This window comes from Maniola jurtina, chromosome 15 (assembly GCF_905333055.1).
Source record: "Maniola jurtina chromosome 15, ilManJurt1.1, whole genome shotgun sequence".
NCBI lineage: Eukaryota > Metazoa > Arthropoda > Insecta > Lepidoptera > Nymphalidae > Maniola > Maniola jurtina.
This window is the reverse complement of record NC_060043.1, coordinates 11,885,390-11,908,356: the sequence shown is the minus strand read 5'-3', so window position 1 is coordinate 11,908,356 and position 22,967 is coordinate 11,885,390. Positions and strand designations below refer to the sequence as shown.

At 37.8% G+C, this 22,967-nt stretch overlaps 1 protein-coding gene and 1 long non-coding RNA gene across 2 annotated transcripts in view; both read left to right on the top strand.

Moving 5' to 3' along the window:
* The window catches only part of LOC123872789 (protein kinase C, brain isozyme), a 193,850-nt gene that overhangs the window by 119,934 nt on the left and 50,949 nt on the right, over positions 1 to 22,967 (top strand). The window lies entirely within an intron of this gene.
* On the top strand, positions 10,486 to 22,699 carry LOC123872814. Its single transcript, XR_006797551.1, has 3 exons — positions 10,486 to 10,616; positions 17,320 to 17,325; positions 22,690 to 22,699. It is a non-coding gene; the product is annotated as an uncharacterized LOC123872814 (long non-coding RNA).

Genomic DNA, 22,967 nt, shown 5'->3' with positions numbered 1-22,967 from the left:
AAACGGCTGAACCGATTTTCTTCTATTATAGCTAAGAACACTATCGATCAAGCCACCTTTCAAACAAAAAAAAACTAAATTAAAATCGGTTCATTAGTTTAGGAGCTACGATGCCGCAGACAGATACACAGATACTCAGATACACACGTCAAACTTATAACACCCCTCTTTTTGGGTCGGGGGTTAAAAAGTCAATAATAAAAACGGCGATAGACTAGCGGTTAAGACGTCCGTTTCCTACTATCCCAAATCGGGGGTTCGATTCACATATAGCTTTTCGGAGTCATGTGTAACGCACACATGACTCCGAAAAGCTTAAGCAATTAAATATCACTTGCTTATAAGGAAAACATCATGAGGAAATCTGCATGCCAAATCTTTCAAAGTTGGTTTCGACGATGCATTTGACACGATTGTGACTTTGTAAAAGGTCTGTATTTTCTGAGGATGCTCCGGTGTTGGAACGAAACGTGCGTCGAGCGTGTTTTGGGGGATTTGTGTGGTGCTGCGTGGTGGTGGTGCGTGTTGCTTGCTTGGTGGCTGGCTTTTCCTGCAGTTTTGCAGCGAGAGGGCGGCCGGTGCATATCGCATGTTGCACCATACATATTAAATGTCTTTTTCAGTGGATTATAGCAAATTAAGCTTTTGGTTACTTGTTTTTCAAGGTTGTTAACAATAGCCCTCTTCATAGAAAATATCGCAGTAGATAAAATCATGATAAAACCGACTGGAAAGATGTAAAAATGTTATCTAAAGCAGAATCCACTAGTATGAGCATGTCGTGACCTTAATATGTCAAGTTTAAAAGAGTTGGCAGTGCGCCAGACACAAGTATCACATTTATCAATGAGCCATTCAGCACAGATTGTTTACTATTCCCCTCCGAGAACATTTATATTACCATTTACTGGATGTTCTTGCGACGAGTCTCTTGTGTTTATATCGCTGATATAAATCGGTTTCGTTTTAACTGAAACTTAAGTCAGCAAAGTTTAAGTACGCTCTGTAGATCTCATCTTGAGGCGCCATCTCTACGGGCGAGAGAATTGCAACCAATCCGACCTACTATCGTCAGATTGACCTATGTATGAGAAGTGTATTGAATTTGGTCGCACGAGCGAGACTATCGCCACGATTTTATGAGTATTGAGCCAGCGAAATAAGTAAGCGTTGAAGGTTTTCGTTCCCCATAGAGACCTACACGGTATTTTAACGGTATAACATCTGGTGGGAGGCTTCGGCCGTGGTTAGTTACTAACTTGCCGGCAAACCCGTGCCGCCAAGCGATTTAGCGTTTCGGTACGATGCCGTGTAGAAACCAAAGGGGTTGGGTTTATTAAAAACTGCCAGACTCCTCCCAAGTTAGCCCGCTTTCATCTTAGACTGCATCATCACTTACCACCATGTGATATTGCAATCAAGGGCTAACTTGTATCTGAATAAGTAACAATGAGGACTATCTCGACCGTTCCTATCAAATATTATTCTAATGTTAAAATACTTACACCCACGCAAAAATCAGGTCATATTAGTTCCGCTCATTGGCCAGAATATTAATGAAAACTTTCACCTATAAATACCTTGGTGATTAAGTTTTCCACGCACAACACACTCAGCCTCCAAGAAGGTAACACCAAACTATAAAGATGAAGATACAAGCAGTACTGATTCTTTTGGCTTTCTTCGGAGTTTTGTCAGTATTCAGTCAATCCAAGACGTTAAATCTACAGAGATGTGGAAGAGATTTGTCTGTAGCTCTAGATATATTCTGCAATGGACAACTGATCAAGAGGTCCGAAATGCCTGAGACTAATGTAGATTTTGGATGGCCCTGGATCCCACCACAAAGGGCACGGGGTCTGAATAGGAATAGGAGGCAGTCTGGGGCTCGGCAGACCGTTGTGACGGAGTGTTGTGATAAACCGTGTTCCGTCAATGAACTGATGACGTACTGTCGTAATTGATTGATGCTTTTGTGAAGACTGGTGCTATTTATAATAGACTGTATCGATACTGTAGGTTTACCCCATGGCTGAAACGGCTTGTAAGGCAGGGTGCGGGTTGCAGGGTGACAGCGATGTTGAATTCTGAGATATACAAGAAACCAAAAGCTTAATTTGCTATAATCCGCCAACCAACGAAATCTGTATGGTGCAACATGCAGCATGCGATATGCACCGCCCGCCCTCCCTCTGATAAACATGCAGGAAAAGCCAGCCACCAAGCAAGCCACACGCACCACCACACGAATCCCAACACCACTCGACGCGCGTTTCGCCCCGACACCGGAGCATCCTCAGGAAATGTAGACCTTACAATGCCTTGCAATTCTTAGATTTTTACGTCAACTGACGTACTACATGAGCCGTTTCAGTGAAACTGCATTCCTTTTATTTATAAAAACGCGAAAGTGCTTATGTCTATCTGTCTGTCACCTTTTCACGGCTCACGGCACGAAAGGCATAGAGATAGCTTGCATCCTGCATAATGGATATAGCATACACTTTATGTCCCGAATAAGCTTAGAGTTTCCATCGGATTAAAAAAAAACTAAATCCACGCAAACGAAATCCTGGGTATCGTTTACTGTAATCAGCGTTTGCCCGCGACATCATTCATTTGGTTTTTTTTTTTTTTTAATACTTTAGAAGCCCTTTGTTTTTCCCGGATGAAAATATGTTCATCGCTAAGATGCAAACCATCTTTTTGCCATATTTCATCAAGATCGGTTTTGTGGTTGGATCGTAAAAAGTAACAGACAGACAGACACTTGCAATTCAGTCGCTTTCATTGTGAATACTCAGTGAATGAAATTTTATATTTTATTAATTAAATAAATAAATTTAAAAAAAGATATACCTATTATAACCAAATTAGTTTATATAAGACTTATAGCTCTTTATTTAATTAACCAAAGAAATTTTATAGCTAATTTAAACCAAATTACTTAGTGTGTAGAATATTTTGTTTACCTAGCAATTAATTAGTTACTATGTAGAATTGTAAATCGTATATTGTTGTAAGTGTAACAATGTATATCTAAGTATGTAATAATTACATTTATAAATAAACGAGCCACTGCGCAAAAGCTACATAATCTTTTTGCTTTCCTCTCCATTTACACCAGTACACTATCAGAGTGAGAAATATTAGGCTATGACGTAAAATCAAAGAAAAAAAACAGGCCAAGTGCGAGTCATACTCGCGAACCAAGGGTTCCGACATTTTGCACGATAAATCAAAAAAAAATGCTTAAAATAAATAAAAATCTGTTTTAGAATGTACAAATAAAGCCCTTTCATATGATACCCCACTTGGTATAAAACATCTTACTTTGAAAATCAAAACACATTTAAATTTGTTTTTCTGTGATGTAACCACCAATTCGTTTTCGGATTTATTCCTTTACTAGTGCTATAAGAGTTACCTACCTGCCCAATTTCATAATTCTAGGTCAGCGGGAAGTACCCTATAAGTTTTCTTGACAGACGGACAGACAGACAGACAACAATGTGATCCTATAAAGGTTCAGTTTTTCCTTTTGAACGAAACCGTAAAAACCGGTCAAGTGCGAGTCGGCCACACTAAGAAAGGATTTTTGGAAATATCACACCTGCGGACGTTCAAAAGGGGATGATTTGTATTACAGTCCTTCATTTTAAGGGTTCCGTGTCCAAAGGTTAAAAACGGAGCCCTATTAATGTCACTCTGTCTTCTGTCTGTCCACGTGTCAGGTCTCTAGCTACAAACCTGAAATGTTGGTATTTGTTGTAAAACGTTGACCCAAAACCAAACATTGAATTAGAAATGCAATTAGATTATTTTTAGGGGGGCTGTCATTCATGAAAAAGAACCCGGAATTTGTTTTTTCTTACACAAGCATGTGGGGAATCATTGTGTAAAGCTCATTGAGTAGAGTACGAAGATATTTTTTATTTGAAAAATAAGGGGGGGGGGGGGGCATCAAAGTTGTCAGCTTTAGACCATTTTTGTGAAGGGAGCTATCTCAAAAACTAAGAACAACTAACTAATAACAACACAAAATATTAAATTAGAAATGCAATTAAATTATTTTTAGGGGGGCTGCCATACATGAAAAAGGAGCCGGAATTTGTTTTTTCTTACACAAGCATGTGCGGTATTATCGTTTAAAGCTCATTGAGTAAGGTACGAAGATATTTTTTATTTGAAAAATATAGGGGGGCCATCAAAGTTGTCAGTTTTAGACCATTTTTGTGACGGGGGCTATCTCAAAAACTTTACTAGTTAGTAGTTAGGAATATGAAATTTTGCTATATTATGTACCGTATATTACACTTTAAACAAAAAATACTGAAAACAACAATTTATAGAATGATTTGGAAGCTGTGACCAAAACAAACAAAGATTTTTTTATGTTTTTCTTTCACAGTTTATTGCGATGTTGTAGCTCGGAAAAGAAATACTTCATACACCCAACATAATAATATGATGATCATAATGATGTGCGGAACCTTAAAAGAGCGAGGCTCAACTCGCACTTGAACGGTTCTGTAAAAATCTCAAGGGAACTCTTAAATTTTTCTGGATAAAAGTAGCCTATACCTATCCATCTCCGCGATGCAAGCTATATCTGTACTGAAAACTGTGTACTAAAAGCTAGCAGACAGACTTTCATTTATTACTTATTTGGAAAACTTTTTTGCACACACACATATACAGAAAAACATTTGAAGAAACTATACTAGATGGTGCAAAGGCGGCCTTATTGCTATAGCAATCTGTTGCAGGCAACCTTTGGTGTCTTATATTTATATTTCGATATTGAAGTTAGTTAATTAGATTGATTTGCTTCATTCGACGTGTCATGGAAGCGCCATCTTGTAAATAATTCGTGTAAAGAGGGATACCTATTTATATTTCAGTCTTATTAAATCAAATGAAGGTTGCCATTAGGCTTATCTGAGTGTGCTCCATATCCATTTTATACTAATTAATTAATTAATTAATCTGAGAGGCCGTGATAGCCAGTGGTTAACAGGGCTCTCTCCTTCACTTCATACAATCGTAGCTCCAATTTCATTTGAATACTAAGCAATCAAAGTCCATGAAATTTTGCAGACATATTCTAGAAACTAATATCTGTGCCTGTGGTTTTTTAGATTTTTCTAAAAATATGTAGTTTTAAAATTACAGGGGCTCAAAGATTTGTATGTGAATTTTTAAGACCGCGTAACTTTGAAATCGAATATTTTAACGGAAATCTGGAAAACCACAGGCATAGATATTAGTACCCGAAACGTTTCTACCAAATTCCATTGAGTATGATGGGTTAGTATTCCAATGAGAGACAAACTACGTTTGTATGGAGCGAGTGACGGAAAGACCCCTTTGTATGGCGTCCCCATCCCGATATCTCGACCAGTCACGTTCTATAGGTTTTCACCCGTCCATAGTCGCTTACACTGACAGGTACATACCTAGCTTTGTTGCTGTTTGTTGTTTAGAGAATTAAATAGCTTGCTTTAATTGTTAAGGAAAACAGAAGTATCTAGGAGCCCACCTCATTAGTATCCCAAGAAAACCCCTACCATTATGTGATTAGTGAAAAGAGGTCACGAGCCTCATCGATGAGGACTACCACGCAGAAAGAAATAAAAATATATGTTGTTCATCAATTATATATTTAGTATACACAGTAAGCTATTTTCAATTATTTAACAAAGGTATATGTAAGTTATAGGCAGGCTTATTATTATAAAATAACATATTTCACTACAGACTCTTAATAACAATAGTATTAAATAAGATCCATAAGATCCTTCAGGGGTGGTGCGAGCGGTGCTCCAAGTATGAGGCGTCGTTATAAGGGAGTGCCGATGCACTAGGAAGTACGCCCCATTTGCGCAATATTATGAAAAACATGCGTTCGCTTCGCACGATGTTTTAAATTTTAATTACAAGTTGTGCTCCACCGTGAGAATATGAAGATCTTCCTCCGAGCCATAGTGCTCGGATGCTCGGGGACCCAGCTGGACCAGCCGTTGTTGTAGTAGTAGTTTCGTGCTCGCTTCGCTCCCGCTTATAGGTGGATATGCACTGATAAGTACACATTTCTGATGATCGTATGAAAAATATCTAAGTTATAAGTTCTAAGTAATGAGATATGAAGCTATAATGGGGATGTGAAAACGATTGCAAAAAATGGGATCCCGTACCGGCAAAATCGCCCCGCGCTGGCTCTGAGCAAACATGCCTATTTTCTCTGATTAACCAAATACAATACAAATACACCAAAGGCAATACAAATCACCAAGTAATATTCGCTTAGAATTTAGATCAAGAAATCAATTGGAAGAACTAGTTGCCACAGTAAGTCAGTAGCTCATTAGTGGTGCATGGCTTATGGCAACACTCATCCACTACATTCGTTCTCGCTTGTCTTCTAACCCTGCCCAGAGTTCGGGCTTCTTCTGGCATAATCCATGGCAAACTCTCTATGCCGTTGGAATCGGACCGCTTTATCAAGTTGTAGTCACAAACTAGGGCCAATGCTGTGGCCAACCGTCTTCCGCAATAATAATGGCCATCATTTTGTGGACTTACAAAAGTCCATAAGCCAACAAAACTTAGTGCAAGGAGAAGGCAAGTTGTAAAAGTCTTCATGATGTTAGTTAGTCGGAGATAAAATCTGATCTGTGCTGAAATGGTAAAGTGCACGAGTATTTATAGGTGGTTCTCACCTATTTTCTTGATAATAGACCTATTGATGTAGCATAAATTAGTACGTAGAGAATACGTCACTAAGAATATAAGTGAATGAATCTTTGATTAAGCCAATGCTTGTTTGGCGCAATGCCAACCGTTCTTAAACTTGACAGAATTAGGTCACAACTCTTTTACGTTATGTATAGTACGCGACAGGTCGAGATGGCAATCCCCGCACGTCACCCGCGCTATCCAGCACTGCGTTAGCGCTGGGGCTGGATAGCGCGGGGCGACCCCAACCAATTGCCATCTCGTCTGTCGCGTACTGTAACATAGTTCACTCTGCTAGGTATTTATGAAAAGAGAATTTTGCTACTTTGTGAATTATAGCTTATATCCGGGAACTTTAAAAGAGTATCCCCAACATAAACGTCCACTTTGTCTAGAAAAGTCTTCGCGTCCTTGTATCAGGTCTCCTCTCAGTATTAGAAGCGTTTGGCATAGCCCTCTACTCTGGCCCAGTGCGGATTGGAAGACTTTACACACCTTTGAGAACATTATGGAGCTCAAGCACGCAGCTTTCCTCACGAGTTTTTCTTTCGCCGTTAAAGCAAGTAATATTTCCGTGAAACCCCGATCCCCCAAATAGGAGGCGGACGTCTTAACCACTAGGTTATCAGGCCTTTTTAATCATTGTATACTATGCTATAGTCAAAAAATTGAATACACATGAAAATGGCGGAAAATCAAATTGTACACATTAGATATGTTCTTCCCTAGGAGTTTGCGTGGCCTAAATCGGTCTGGGTGAATACATATACCTAAGTAGGATATGAATTAATAGCCAAAATATCGGCCCATCCAGTTTTCACTAGGCAAAGGCAACTAAGCGATAGTTTTTTTATATTTATTCTTGCATCCTTAGACCATTAAAAGAAGGCCAGTCTATTTTGGCGTCAATTTTCCATTGATAAACGCATTGTTGTATATCCTAATATAAATCTGAATAACTAATGACAAACCCACGTAAAATCTAAAGTTAGGGTTTAACCTACACCAACCACCTACAGGTATTCCTACGACAATATCAAATCACATTAATTCTAGTCACTAAACAGGAATAGCAATTAAAACAATAACCATATAAAAAGCCTTTGTTTAATAGAACAATCACATTTCATCTCCAAGCTTCCATAAGTAAACAACAATAAGGAATAAAGCAAGATGAAGGCTCAATCTGTGCTGATGCTCTTCGCATTCTATGGTATCTTGGTACTTGTTAGCTCTCAATATACGTCATATCTTCAAAAGCCCGCTGGAGAATACTACTGTGGAAGAAAGTTGGCCACAGGATTGGCGTTATTGTGCAATGGGAACTTAGTGAAAAGATCCGATATGTCCACCGTTGGTTTTAATTGGCCAATGATCTCGTACCATAAAGCTCATACTTTGGGCAGGAGTAAAAGGCTGGTAGTGTCGGAGTGCTGTGATAAACCGTGTACCCAGAGTGAACTTTTGTCGTATTGTGCCTGATTGTAATCGATGATATTGTTATTTTTGCGCTAGTTATTAAGTTGGTCTGAATAAATTATAACATTTATGTATAACAACTTTTATTTGACTTTAAAACTAAGTTATTTCTTATGCCCATTAATTTATAAAAATCAACCTTTCTGAGGTCTGTTGATGAGTTACGTTACAATATCAATATCAAAAGACCGACCAAGTGCGAGTCAAACTCGCGCACAGCGGGGCACAGCGCTACAGTCGTATTTTTTTGACATTTTGCACGATAAATCCAAAACTATTATGCACAAAAATAAAACAAAATCTGCTTTAAATGTACAGGTAAAGCCCTATTGGATTTTTCCTCTTGCGTGTGCTCACGACTCTAGGTCAAAGGGAAGTACCCTATAGGTTTTCTTGACAGACACGACAGACAGACAGACAGACAACAAAGTGATCCTATAAGGGCTCCGTGTTTCCTTTTGAGGTACAGAACCCTAAAAATACAAAAAAAAAACTCTTGAATGCAGGTGTTGTTCTCAAAGACGATTAAGAGTAAGTGATGCAGCATTTACCCCTGGTAAGAACTGTTGCCCGCTGGAAAAGAGGCCATTTGTCACGCGTAACTAGATGCAGTCTCGTGTAACGGGGGTAATAAATAGAGATTACACCCCACTTACCCCGCCTTCTCAGGCACTCTTTACCTTGCGAGGAGTGGACGTTTTATTTAATGCTTTCTTATTTAGGTTCCCGCTTCATATAATGTCTTCTTATTTAGATTATAATCACCCCAACTTTTTTCGAAAATAACCGAAAGTAACTCCGTCTGCTTATTACCTTTTCTATTGTATATCAAATCTTTGAAAAGAGCAACCGCCGAGTTTCTTGCTGGTTCTTTTGGGTGGGAAAGGCACTGCCAACCAGTAGTAGATGCACTTGACAATTCAAAAGTATGATATATTTTTGAATTTTCAAGCCCCATCCGTTTGTACAAGGAAACAAAAGCTTAATTTGCTATAATCCGCTTAATATAATTAATCTTTTGGTTCCTTGTATATCTTGGACTTCCGCAAAGTAACGCCTGCTTCTTTACAACATCCCCTCCGTTTAACCGATTTAAACGAAATTTGGTACAGCTTATACCCGAGAAACGGAAATCTATTAACAATATCGAACATAGCGTAATTTTTATCCCGGATAATCAAAGATTTTCATGTGATTATTAGAAAACTAAATCCTCGTGGGCGAAGTCGGGCATCAGCTATATAAATGTGTATAAATTCTTATGTGCAGGGGTTTTAGTGTTTGAAAAATATTGATACTGATTCTGACAGTAACTAAATTTTAGAGAATCGCATCTTTTTCTTATCAAATGTAATTAGCAAAAGAACAGACAAACTAAATTTCGCGTCAAGCGATTTAGCGTTCCGATACGATGACTTGTAGAAACCGGTCAGGAGTATGAGTTTAATGAAACTTCCATACCCCTTCCAAGTTAGCCCGCTTCCATCTTAGACTGCATCATCACTTACCATCAGGTAAGATCGCAATCAAGGGCTAACTTGTATCAAAATTAAAAAAAATTAAAAAAAATAGTGCAAACTTCGTGACTTTAAGTGCCAGTCTTGAGTATATCGTTTTTTGTAGAGTAGCAACATTTAGAGTATTTAATTTAAAATTCCTTTTCCGTCCTTTTTTAGCTATACAAAAAAGAAAAAGATGCAGCTACTTTAAATTCAGTTTAGTGAAAGACATCAGAATTGACGCCGATGTCTTGTATTGATTACAATTTCCATAAGTCACTCGTGTAATAAAAGTAGATCCGATTCAATTGGAACGGCAGTAGACGTTCGACATGCGTAAAACGATTTCGTAGCGTCGTAAAGTGTCTCAGGTTTAATACCGCGTGAGTGATGGATGCTGTCGTTATTGCCTGTGTCATAGACCTGTAAACGTTATAGCTCTTATTAATGCACCTTATGTTTATTGAGATAAGCATTATTTTTGACTATCATATGCTAAGCGCAGAGCTAAGCACTAGCCTTAGTACGGATGTTCTATTTCACGAAGACCGTTTGGCTATGTTTGTGTGAGTTCATTCGTTTAGGCGCTACGATGCCAAAGACAGATACACAGATACACACGTCAAACTTATAACACCCCTCTTTTTGGGTCGGGGGTTAAAAATAGACATAGCATAGCAAGGCTACAATAATTTGCATAGAACTAAAAATTGGTATGAATGTTGGGAACACAACACATGAATGTGAAAAGTCCGTATAGATCCCACATTTGCAAAAAAATAATAATTCAAGATTGAAGTTCACAAAAATACGATTTTTGCATTTTCCAGTTAAACGGTAAGTTTTATCATAAAATATGTCAGACAAAAATTGTAGATCATGTAATTAGCTTTAAAAATTGTTCTTAGACTTATTTCCTTTAGAATCACCAGTCCTGGGATATCGCGCTTCTAAAATTTGAAGAAAACTTTTATATCATAGTAGGAAATAAGACTTACGCTACGGCACATTAAATGCGTTAACGCTTATCGATACACTTACTACTCTCACTACTATAACCAATGCTGAGTGATCGTCGTGAACTAGAACGTCCACTCTAGCTTGCATTTCTCGATAACGTAGATAGTTTTCGAGTATTAAAACGTCAGAGTGAAATGGACCTAAATTCCATTGTTTTAAAATCGTTTATTCAGTACATGATATCGGCGCTGAGTAGGAGTGGCATACCATGCGACGACGCAACGCAACGCACTAAATATGAGGCAGAGGCCTTATGCATTTCACGCGTCGGCGCTGAGTGCTGACGTCACTCATTTTCAATACTAAAACTACAGTTTTTTAACGTTGAAACTATAATGAGCTGAGTCCCTTTAATAGAAGGACCCTGGATTGGTTAGAAACTAGTCGGCTTACATCAACTAAATACGTGAGTATAGCCGTAACAAACTATACTTAACAAGTGTAAATTACAAATTTATAACACCCCCGACAAGTGAAGGTTACAGTAACTACAAAAGAGCTGATAACTTTCAAACGGCTGAACCGATTTTCTTGAATTATAGCTAAGAACACTCTCGATCAAGCCACCTTTCAAACAAAAAAACTAAATTAAAATCGGTTCATTAGTTTAGGAGCCACGATGCCACAGACAGATACACAGATACACACGTCAAACTTATAACACCCCTCTTTTTGGGTCGGGGGTTAAAAATACAGTTCTAACGACTATTGCGAGTCTTCTTCGATCAATCGATATGTTTCAATTCTAACAACAGTAAAGACATTCGACATAGTACGTAAAACGATTTCGTAGTGTCGTAAAGTGTTACTGGTTTAATACCGTGTGAGTGATGGATGTTGTCCTTACTGCCTGTGTCATAGACCTGTAAACTTTATATTGCGCACCTTATGTTTATTGAGATTAGGAGCGGAAAGCGACGTACGTTCTTAAGAGTCCCCGGAGACTCATTATGTTCTGAGGGGCTTTAGTTGGTAGCAATTCTGCATAACCCAATCTCCCAGGAAGGTCGAGTACCTAATGGATAAGAATTTTTCTCGTTCAAAAAGAAAGCATTCAGCGGATTCGGCCGCATCAATCGCACCAAATAAGCTGTTCTGATGTTGTCAGTTGAGATCGACCCTCACTTGATTTCTGTGTGCTTTGTGTGAGATTTTTTGGTGTAGAGACAGCTTATATCACGGGTACAGACATGGGCTACTTTATCCCGAAAAATCAAAAAGTTCCCACGGGATTTTCAAAAACCTAAAGACCTGAACGAAGTCGCGGGCATCAGCTAGTAAATTAATAAAGCTTTCTACTGCTCACACCAACGTCAACTTTACAATCCAATACGTCATTTCGACCAATACGTCAATCCAATACGGCCGACGTAGCAAGCTACGGACGATCTACGATATGCTACGAGCTGTGCTACGAAATTTTATCGCAACTTATTATGTTTTTAACCCCCGACTCAAAGAGAGGGGTGTTATAAGTTTGACGTGTGTATCTGTGTATCTGTCTATGGCATCGTAAGCTCCTAAACTAATGAACTGATTTTAATTTAGTTTTTTTTAATTTGAAAGGTGGCTGATCGAGAGTGTTCTTAGCTATATTCCAAGAAAATCGGTTCAGCCGTTTGAAAGTTATCAGCTCTTTTCTAGTTACTGTAACCTTCACTTGTCGGGGGTGTTATAAATTTTTAATTTACACTTGTTACCTGACTGTCTAATTAAATTAATATTCTCAAAATGTTATTGTGTTGCATGAATTTGCATATTATATTAAGTAATTGTATACCGTCTGCCGTCCGTCATAGATAAGTCTTAGTTCATAATGAACCTTTGGGGAATACGACACCTACGAGCATGCTTCAAAAACCAGTTGTTGGGTAAACGTAAGACAAGGACGCTATGTCTTCTCTTAGGCGTCTTACTCAGTACTTGAAGCTTGAATGATTCTGTGGCTACGTAGGTAGTGTGACGTAATAGACTGAAATGCAGCTAAATAAACCCCCATTTATGTTTAACCTTTCTACGTCAACAATGTTAAATGTGAGACTAGAAACTTGCACCAGTGCACCCCGATTACGAAACTTTAATGCAATCAATGCGATAGTCGCAATCCTTAGGATTACTATGCTTATTAATTATAATACCGACCACAATAACCAAAAAAACGCGCGCTGAGGGTTCAGTACTCGGGTATTTTTTCCAACATTTTGCACGATAAAGCAAAAACTATTTTACAAAAAATAAATAAAAATCTGTTTTAGAATGTACAGGTAAAGCCCTTTCATAATATGATACCCCACTTGGTATAGTTATCTTACTTTGAAAATTAAAACACATATATTTTTTTTAATGATGTAACCACAAATTGGGAGTTTTCATATTTATTCCTGTACTTGTGCTATAAGACCTACCTACCTGCCTTTCATCATTCTTTTAGTAGTTACTTGACAGACACGACGGACGGACAGACAGACAACAAAGTGATCCTATAAGGGTTCCGTTTTTCCTTTTGAAATACGGAACCCTAAAAACACTAAAAAGTAAAAAATAATTCAATTTATTACCGAATATATTTTAATGTAGTTCTATATTAACATATTTTTTGGAGCCGGTACCAATTAGACGCACGAACCGTTTACTCTTCACATAGTTTGTGACTTCTCATTGACACCTCATTGGCACGACCGACTTCGAACTATTTATTCCTATTTGTCCCCCTGAGGGGACAAATCAGGGGGACAGATAGGAAGAATTCCTGTAAAAGGCCATTACATTTAGCAAGTAATATTTTAAAATTAAGTTCCATTTTAAATGTATTAGTATAGTCAGTAGCCGTAAATAAACCAAATGAATATAAGTGTAAGTAAATTGAAAATGTATAACACCCCCCACAAGTGAAGGTTACAGTAACTAGAAAAGAGCTGATAGTTTTGAAACGGCTGAACCGATTTTCTTCGATTATAGCTAAGAACACTCTCGATCAAGCCACCTTTATCCAAAAAAACTAAATTAAAATCGGCTCATTAGTTTAGGAGCTACGATGCCACAGACAGATACACAGATACACACGTCAAACTTATAACACCCCTCTTTTTGGGTCGGGGTTAAAAATAAAACCGCTTCTCAACGTCGCGTCCTAAGATAATGCCGGATATTATATAATCTGGTCTAAAAACCGGTCGTCTGCGTTACCGCTTAATCAATCACTATGGACATGAAGTTTACACATATGCAAGTTCGCTATATGTATATGCAGAGCCCGTAATTGTACTATGTAGACAGGGCCCGGGGGTATTTGCATCGCAAATTGCCTCAAGTTATTGCAACTCCATTACCCCGGCACGTAACACGTAAGCCTTTCGTTTTAAAGTTCATGACATCACGCGTCCTACGTGGAATTTACTTTCTATAAGTTTACAGTACTAGACATAACTGCATGGTAATGAGTTTCAGTTAGGGCTGCCACTACAACTTTTTAATCACTAATGTTCTTAACTGAATTTTAACCCCCGACCTAAAAAGAGGGATGTTATAAGTTTGACGTGTGTATCTGTGTCTGTGTATCTGTCTGTGGCGTCGTAGCTCCTAAACGAATGAACCGATTCTAATTTAGTTTTTTTGTTTGAAAGGTGGCTTGATCGAGAGTGTTCTTAGCTATAATCGAAGAAAATCGGTTCAGCCGTTTGAAAGTTATCAGCTCTTTTCTATTTTTCTTATAGAGGTTTTTGTGTCGGGGTTTTTTTTTTGAGTTATTAAAGTTGTAAACTAGCAGAACTCTCTGAATGGATAGAGAATGCCAATTAAATTGTGTCTCACTACGTACTAATGCAGGTATTATGTAAAGTAGGTCTATGTTCAGAAAGAAGATTAGGTAGTGATTCTGAATCACTGCCCATAAGTATTATAATAAATGTGAGAGTGTGTATGTTTGCTTGTTGGGATAGGGATTAGGGACTTAAATACTTAAATACTTAAATGTGAAACAACCGCATGAATGCATATATCTTACACATCTCATTGGCTAAACAGCGTGTATCGGTGGCTATATTATTATGAGCTTGAGAAACAGAGCTTCGCTTCTGTTGGAATATTGCACGGTTTTCGAATTGGATGTCAACTTATGGCAGCTTTTGCTTTAGCAATCAAAGTTTTGAAGGAACTAAGTGGCTAATTTTTTGCGGTTTAAGAATTTCATCGAGAAGGGGGTGGCTCGGGTATTTGAGTATTGACTAATGCCATAGATTAAGCTTAGACTTTCTAGATGCTAGATACACAGCGATAGTAGCCAATGTGGGCTCAGTTTTAGCATCTGAGCTGCAATCATACTTGATTGTAAGTGACAGTGCAGTTAGGACAGAAACGCCAACCATGCATCGAACCAGACCCGAATTAATTTTCAGGAAATGAATAATTACCATTAAATCAGTTATTTTAAATTAAAAACGTAAATTGTTTAGAACTTAGTTTAGTAACTTATTCGATAAAAATATCACATATTTAACTGCAGTCTTAAAAAATAAAAATATATAATAAAGTATAAATAAATATGTCAAAAATGCTTATGTTCAGCATATTCTGCGAATTTATGCAACCAATAAATCCGCCCAAAAAATGTGACAACCCTAGACGTAGCCCACCTATAAAAGCTGGGGAAATACCTTCCTATGACCCATTATAGAACAGATTTTCGACCAAAAATGAAGAACCATTTTGCTTTTCTGCTACTTACCTGCACTGGTATATCTATGGCAGTTACCAATCATAGACAAGGACAAATCTATTGCGGGAGACGACTGGCAACAGTTTTGGCTTATATCTGTGACAGTAACTTCAACAAGAGATCACAGGACGGGATGATTAGTACCCAATTACAACAGGATCATAGATTAGGGTCCACATGGACGCGTATCACACCGCGTCGTGCCCTTTTACCAGACTTTGGTAGAACGAGGAGTAAAAGACAAGTTGTGTCCGAGTGTTGTGAGAAACCTTGTACTGTGGACGAACTTTTGACTTACTGTGGAAATTAATATATAGTTTTCAATAACTTTTGTGAGATATAGTTATAATTAGTATGTATATCATAATTAGTGATTGATGAATAGACGAATGTGTCTTTAATAAAGATTGTAGTATTTTGTGCATTGTTTCATTTTATAACTTAGAATTTTACCTAACCGTAGTCTCTGACTCTATTTTTAACTGTAGTCTACTGTCTATAACTCTAAATTGTGACCTCATGACATTAATTTTTAACCCTCGACCCAAAAAGAGATTACAGGACGGAATGATTATACTCTATCCGAAGAAAGAATTTTAATATAGAGCTCTTTCTGTTACGTAATCCCATACAAATGATAGAGGAAAAAATCTCAGTGCGCTAACCATTTTGAGCCACCAAGCAATCGCAAACGAAACTATGTTTTTGAATTGAATTTCGAATGTTTTTTGAAAACTTCAAATTGAATTTCGAATATTTTTAAGAACTTCGTCTGTGTTGGTGTTGGTGTTGGCTGGTGGGCGTGCTCTGCCTTTTTGGAGTGTTTTTTTTTTTTGTTAAAACTGACTGGAAAGCGCTCTGAGGGGGTGCCGTGCGTGTATCGACGAGCGCCGGCACAGACGGGGTCCATACTTGTATAGTTTCCCTAACTTGTTACAAATAACTACAAACTTGACATTGGTTAATCTTTGTAAAGCCAGACGAGAGAGCAAAAAAAAAAATTAAAAAAACATTAAAAAAACATGTTTGTGATTGGTTGGCGCCTCAATATGGTTGACGCCCACTGAGATTTTTGGCTCTGTCATATGGGATTACGTAACAGAGAGAGCGTTATACCAATTTCTTTCTCAAAAAAAGTTAATTAGGTTTTTGAATACTAGGGGTGATAACTGATAGGTACTTAGTCGTTTCATAGCCTACATTTGACGCCTGCCAGTGTAGGGGAAATCTCGAGGTTTTGTTGCAAGTTTCATAACTGTCGTGAACTGTACCTTTGTTTAGCGAAAGGCATCTCCTAAGCAAACACATTCCAAGCTTAAGCTAGTCATTGCATTCCATTAGACATAGCAAGACTTGCATTGAAGATAAATATCTACAGAGAGAGATCACGATTGTTAAATACCAAGCGTGCCAGTGGCGCAGCGTGGGCGCTCGCCGTCGGGGTTACAAACGATCTTTTGATAATGTAATGGCAACACCCACTCGGATTTGCCTTAGACCTTTTGCGGGCCAATTCGCGGCAGACTATGCAGACGACCTCGCTAAATATCAAACTAAGTTTTGCTCGTAAAGTGACTCTACTTTACCGCTGTTAAACATATAAAATAAACTCGAGCCTCGATAGCTCAACGGTTGAGGAGCCGACTGAATTCCGAAAGGTCGGCGGTTCAAACCCCACCCGTTGTACTATTGTCGTACCCACTCCTGGCACAAGCTTTACGCTTAATTGGAGGGGAAAGTGGAGTATTAGTTACGATTAGCATCACACTAATATAATAAAGGAGAAAGTTTGTATGTGTGTGTGTGTGTGTGTGTGTGTGTGTGTGTGTGTGCGTGTGTGTGTGTGTGTGTGTGTGTGTGTACACACAGTTATTAGTTATTAGAAGTTATCCGTTAGTGTCCCTTTGGCACCCAGTACTCAAATCCACAGTGGTTCGGCTTCCGCAATGCACGAAACGCCTCGGTCTTAAAACTAAAGTCCGATTTTATCAACATTTGAAACTGACGAAAAAAAGATAGTTTGAGTTAAAATAATCATATTTCAGCGGCCAATATTTTATCTCGCAATGTTTGTTTAAGCCTGTCGGTATCAATCATCTAGCCAGCGAATGTGAATCCAATGTTTACAAACACTTCAACGCTTGTCCAAATGTTTGTACTGTTTGTAGCCTCGATAGTAAATTGAATGGTATCACTATGTTATGTCCAATGTGTGTACAAATGTTTGTTACCTTGATACTGAACTGAATGCTATTGCTTATCAGTTATCAATCAAGTTATCACTATTCATTCCGAGCTTATAGAAATATTTCTACACATAATGTAATTTAACTAACGACCGCTAGTTATACTCACTAGATGTGTTAATACGAACATTTTTTTGCAGGCTGCATCTTGATGACAATTATAATAATATGTATAATATTATTTTTAGGGTTCCGTACCTCAAAAGGAAAAACGGAACCCTTATAGGATCTCTTTGTTGTCTGTCTGTCTGTCTGTCTGTCCGTCCGTCCGTCCGGCTGGTATTTTTTATAGCTTCAAAGAACATTATTTTTGTTTGATATAACCTTTCTATTACTACTAGTTTAGATTAATGATGACGTAATAATATTTAATTTTTCTCTTTTTTCAGGTACGTGAATCGGATTTCAAAGTTAAAAGGAAATAGCTTTTCAAAAGGTACGATTTTAAAACTAAAAGTGTGGAGACACTAAAATATGTTGATTTTATATCACTACTAATATTATAATTACTTAATGTGTAAGTGTATTTAGAATAGAATATAATAGAAAAGAATATAATTTTATTCAAATTTTGTACAAGTGCTTTAAAATCGTCAAAATAATTCACCATTTGTTTGTCGGTTTGTTGGTTTTTCCTTCAATCACATCCCAACGGAATAACGGATTGGCAGTATTTTTTGAATGGGTATAGTTACAGAACTGGGGAGCGACATAAGCTACTTTTTATCCCGGTAAATCAATGAGTTCGTACGAAATTTTTAAAAACCTATAATCACGGGGCATCAACTAGTAGGTAATTTATAAAATAAATATTAAATAGGATCATGGGTACATAGTATGTACCCTTGTACCAGATGATCCTATAGTACAGTATGTACTACATACCTACTAATTTAATAACACTAAAAATTAAACATGTTTGATAGAAGGAGATCAACTCTTTATAAAGTTCCTTTTGAAATTATTTTTCACCAGTATTAACTTGCAACTAAAAATATGACTAGAGATATACTATATTCTGTATGACGCATTATCCACATGCTGCAGTGGGCTTGCGGTTAATTCTCGCTCCCGTTCGCTGCAAAAGCGGACTTAATACCGGAATTATGGAACTAAAGGTAGGCGCATACCAACATGCCTGACGCAGTAAGTGCTGTGATGTTATTAGTCCACGCGGATAAGTTGCATAAGGTAGTTTCTCATAAAAGAGTTTTTTGATTTTGAAAAATTACGTTTTTTGTTTATTCACTATAGGCAAGCGCTTGACCACAATCACACCTCATGGAAAGTGATGATGTGGTCTAAGATGGGACTTGTTTACCTACCTTTAAAACAGGAGTGAATAGGCACCTTGCCTATTCACACCTGTTTTAAAGATACCCGGATTGTATTTACTACTATGTCCAGCAGTGGACGCAGGCAGATTGATGGAATGGATTGGATTTTTTTTAACTGAAAATTGCTATCTGCAATGAGTTAGGGGTTAACACGTATTCTAGAACCTATATGCCGTGCCAGTGGTAAATTTTTTAGACGATTCAAAAGCAATTGCAAAAGTTTATTTGAATAAAAATATATTCTGTTCTTATACTAAAAATTGAAATTATATTCCTTTGAAATTGTTTTTAATTGAGCGTTGTGTTACTAACTTCAGTAAGTTAGTGATTAATACATGCTCTAGAAAGCTGTAGAGTAAATTTGTAGCCAAACTGGTTTTATTTTGTACTAGATTCGCCGAAAGAAAACGTTCTATGTAGCTTAATTAAAATAGCTTGTTGAATACTGAAAGTATTCCAAATCGTGATTATATTCTTTTGGAATTGTTTTAAATTGATCGTTGTATTACTAACTGCAGTGAGTTAGTCAATGGTTAATACGCGCTCTAGAAAGCTGTAAATTCAATTTGTAGCCAAGCTGGTTTTATTAATTTGAAATAGCTTGTTGAATCCATACTTATTAATATTATAAATGCGAAAGTGTTTCTGTCTGTCTGTCTGTCTGCTACGTTTTCAAGGCCCTACCGCTGACCCAATTTTAATGAAATTTAGTACAGACTTGGGATACATCCCGGGGAAGGACATAGGTTACTTTTTATCACGGAAAATCAAAGAGTTCTAACGGGATTTCAAAAAACCGAAATCCACGCGGGCGAAGCCGCGGGCATGCTCTAGTACTGAATATAATAGCGATTATATTCTTTTGAAATTGTTTTAAATTGAGCGTTGAATTGAAGTGCAGTGAGTTAATGCGTGCTCTAGAAAGCTGTATTTTCAATTATTAACCAAACTTGCATTTTCTTAACTAGGCTTTAATATAGTACAGTGTAAATATATAAAACGTTCAACTAATATACCCGTTCCACATTATATGTACCCTATCCTCGTTACAGAGGTCCCCATAGACGTAACCTACTGTTCAGTTAAATAAATTACTGCAGCCGGAATGAAAGTGGCCTAACCATGAAAATTTCAATATACAGGATATGCATTTTGAACTTTGCCTCATCACTGCGCCAGGAGGTCGCGTTGTCACGATGCACCGTGTAACAATACTCGGGTATAGTGCGTTTCATCGGATAGTACCTATGGCGTTATGTTGGCTCCCCTGTCTGTTGGGTGGTCATTAGCACCATATTGGCATGAGAAGATGCAGATTTTGTTTATTTTCATTTCATTCATTCAGGAAAATCAAATGAAAATAAACAAAATCTGCGTCTTCTTATGCAAATATCGTGCCAATGACTTGGACAGACAGGGGAGCCAACATAACGCCATAGGTACTATCCGATAAAACACACTATAGTGACTGTACCAGGGTGGAAGGTTTTTTGGAAATGTTGGGTTAGGCTACTTTAGCACTGCTTTGCTGGTTTGGAGGTTAGGTCAGTTATGTTTATGGTGCGCCAGGGAGGTCACGTCGTCACAATGCACCATTCGTAACTATGCTCGGGTAGTAACTGTACGAGGGTGGAAGGTTTTTTGAAAATTTTGGGTTAGGCTACTTTGGCACTGCTGTGCTGGATTTGTGAAAAATTAGAGGTTAGGTCAGTTATGTTTGGGCGGCTCGCACGGCGGCGGGTCGGCCGGGCTCACCTGTTGCGGCGCGCGCACATCGACCGTCCCCGCACTATGTGGGTCGCTACCTCGCTACCTCGCTACCCGGTACTCAGTGCCAGCTCTATTGATATTAAATGTATTGTTTTTAATACCTAATTACCGTTTCTTTGAACATCTAAGTATCTATATAAAAGGAAAAGCTGACTGGCTGATCTATCAACTCACAGCTCCAACTAATGGACGGATTGGGCTGCCAGATAGCTATTGGGTATGACGTTAACATTTGCTAAGAAAGGTTTTTGAAAATTCAACCCCTGAGGGGTAAAATAAGCGTTCGGTGTAGTCCACGTGAACGAAACTTTGGGCATAAGCTATTTTTAGGGTTCCGTACCTCAAAAGGAATAACGGAGCCCTTATATTTTTTATAAGGTTTTGATTTATCGTGCAAAATGTTGGAAAAAATACCCGAGTACGGAACCCTCAGTGCGCGAGTCTGACTCGCACTTGGCCGGTTTTTTAATAAATCGAAGCCTCAGTTGCTGCAACTAACATTCTACTTAGACTTAAAAGTACTAAATAATAGCGCTTTAATTATGATATTCCGAACCAGTGGTGTAAGATGCTTTGACGATTCAAAATTACTTGAAAAAGCTTGTTTTAGTAAATATCATGATTCCTATTTCAGTATATAAATATAATACTAATTGAGAGCCTTCCCTCAACGCACTTGTCACGCTAGTTAGGCCCGGTATCCACCAGAGCGGAAATGGGTGGGTGGAGATGTGTCTGGAAGACCAATCAGATTAGGGATAAATGACGTGATAATTTTTTCGCGACAGCTATCAGTATGTTGATGGGTTTGCTAAACACATGTTCGCTTATCTCCGCACTGATGGACACTGGGTCTTAAGTTTAAGTTACGACTACTACCCAAGTTTCCGGTTCAGCTTGGCCTCTTCATGTATGGGCAGCTTTATAATCGGGCCACGGGAAGCGAGGTTCGATGAAAAATAGCAAATGTAGGTCAACGGTTCATTTTTGTGCCATTTTCTCTAGCTGTTCTCGCTTTTTAGCCCGCCATACGTACTGATGGTTTTCCTTTTTCATTTTAAAAATAGAAATACTGTCTCTGAGGCTACAGATAACTAAACAGGATCGTCTAGTCATAAATTTTCATACAAAAAGCGATAACGTTTTCTCTTCGTGAATTTAGTCCAATATTTATAATTTTTAGAAATTTTGTAGATATAATGAGGAACTACGCTCGCACTTTTAAAAATTGTCTAACTTTGTAAACATTTGGGGGAGTAAAAACCTTATCATCCGAAACAATATTTCAATAATAAAATGTAGTCAAATGCCTACTGGACTTCCAACTCAGAGAAAGTTGCAAGGCGAAAAACGACAAATATTTTTAAATTTTTTAACATTAAAATATTTTCTCGCAAAAAATATTCTATTTTTATGTTAAAAAAATGAATAATATTTGCCGTTTATGCCTTGTACGGTCAATTATATTAAAAATTTCGATTTTTTTTTTTAATTATTTTCGTTAATAATGAATGAATTCTAGCCCCTACTACTACTGCAATACTACTGCAATACAAAACATCACATCATTTTATTACTACAGTTCAAGATCCAATTGTAATCTAATAAAAATAAATCTAATTTAACTATATGTAACGGATGAACATCCCAAAACGCTTTGGCTTGATCAATATTCTCAAAGAAAACTTCCTTGTTCCAACAGTTACAAATAGCTCTTAGTTTAACGAGTTCCGAGATCGAATTGTACTTTCTATCTTTGTTTATTTTTGTCTAACCTGTTAGTTTTGTACGAAACCAGATGATACTCCTCGTAGCTTTAGTTGTGAATTATCACTGGTATCATCTTACAAATCTAACAATTCTGACCATCAAAAGTAGTGCAATAGTACCTACTTTGAATAAATGATTTTAATATTGTAGAAGACTTTACTGCACAAAAACAAGACAAAAAAAGTCAAAACAAGACACTATAAACTAAACACAATTGTATGCAAGGAAGGCCTCCTCAGCGGCAATCCTCAGTAGGATGCACCGGTGTCGGAGCGAAACGTGCGTCGAGTGTGTTCTGGTGAATTTGTGTGGTGTTGCGTGGTGGTACTTGGGGCTGGCTTTTCCTGCATGCTTAGCAGCGGGAGGGCGGGTGGTGCATGTCGCATGCCGCATA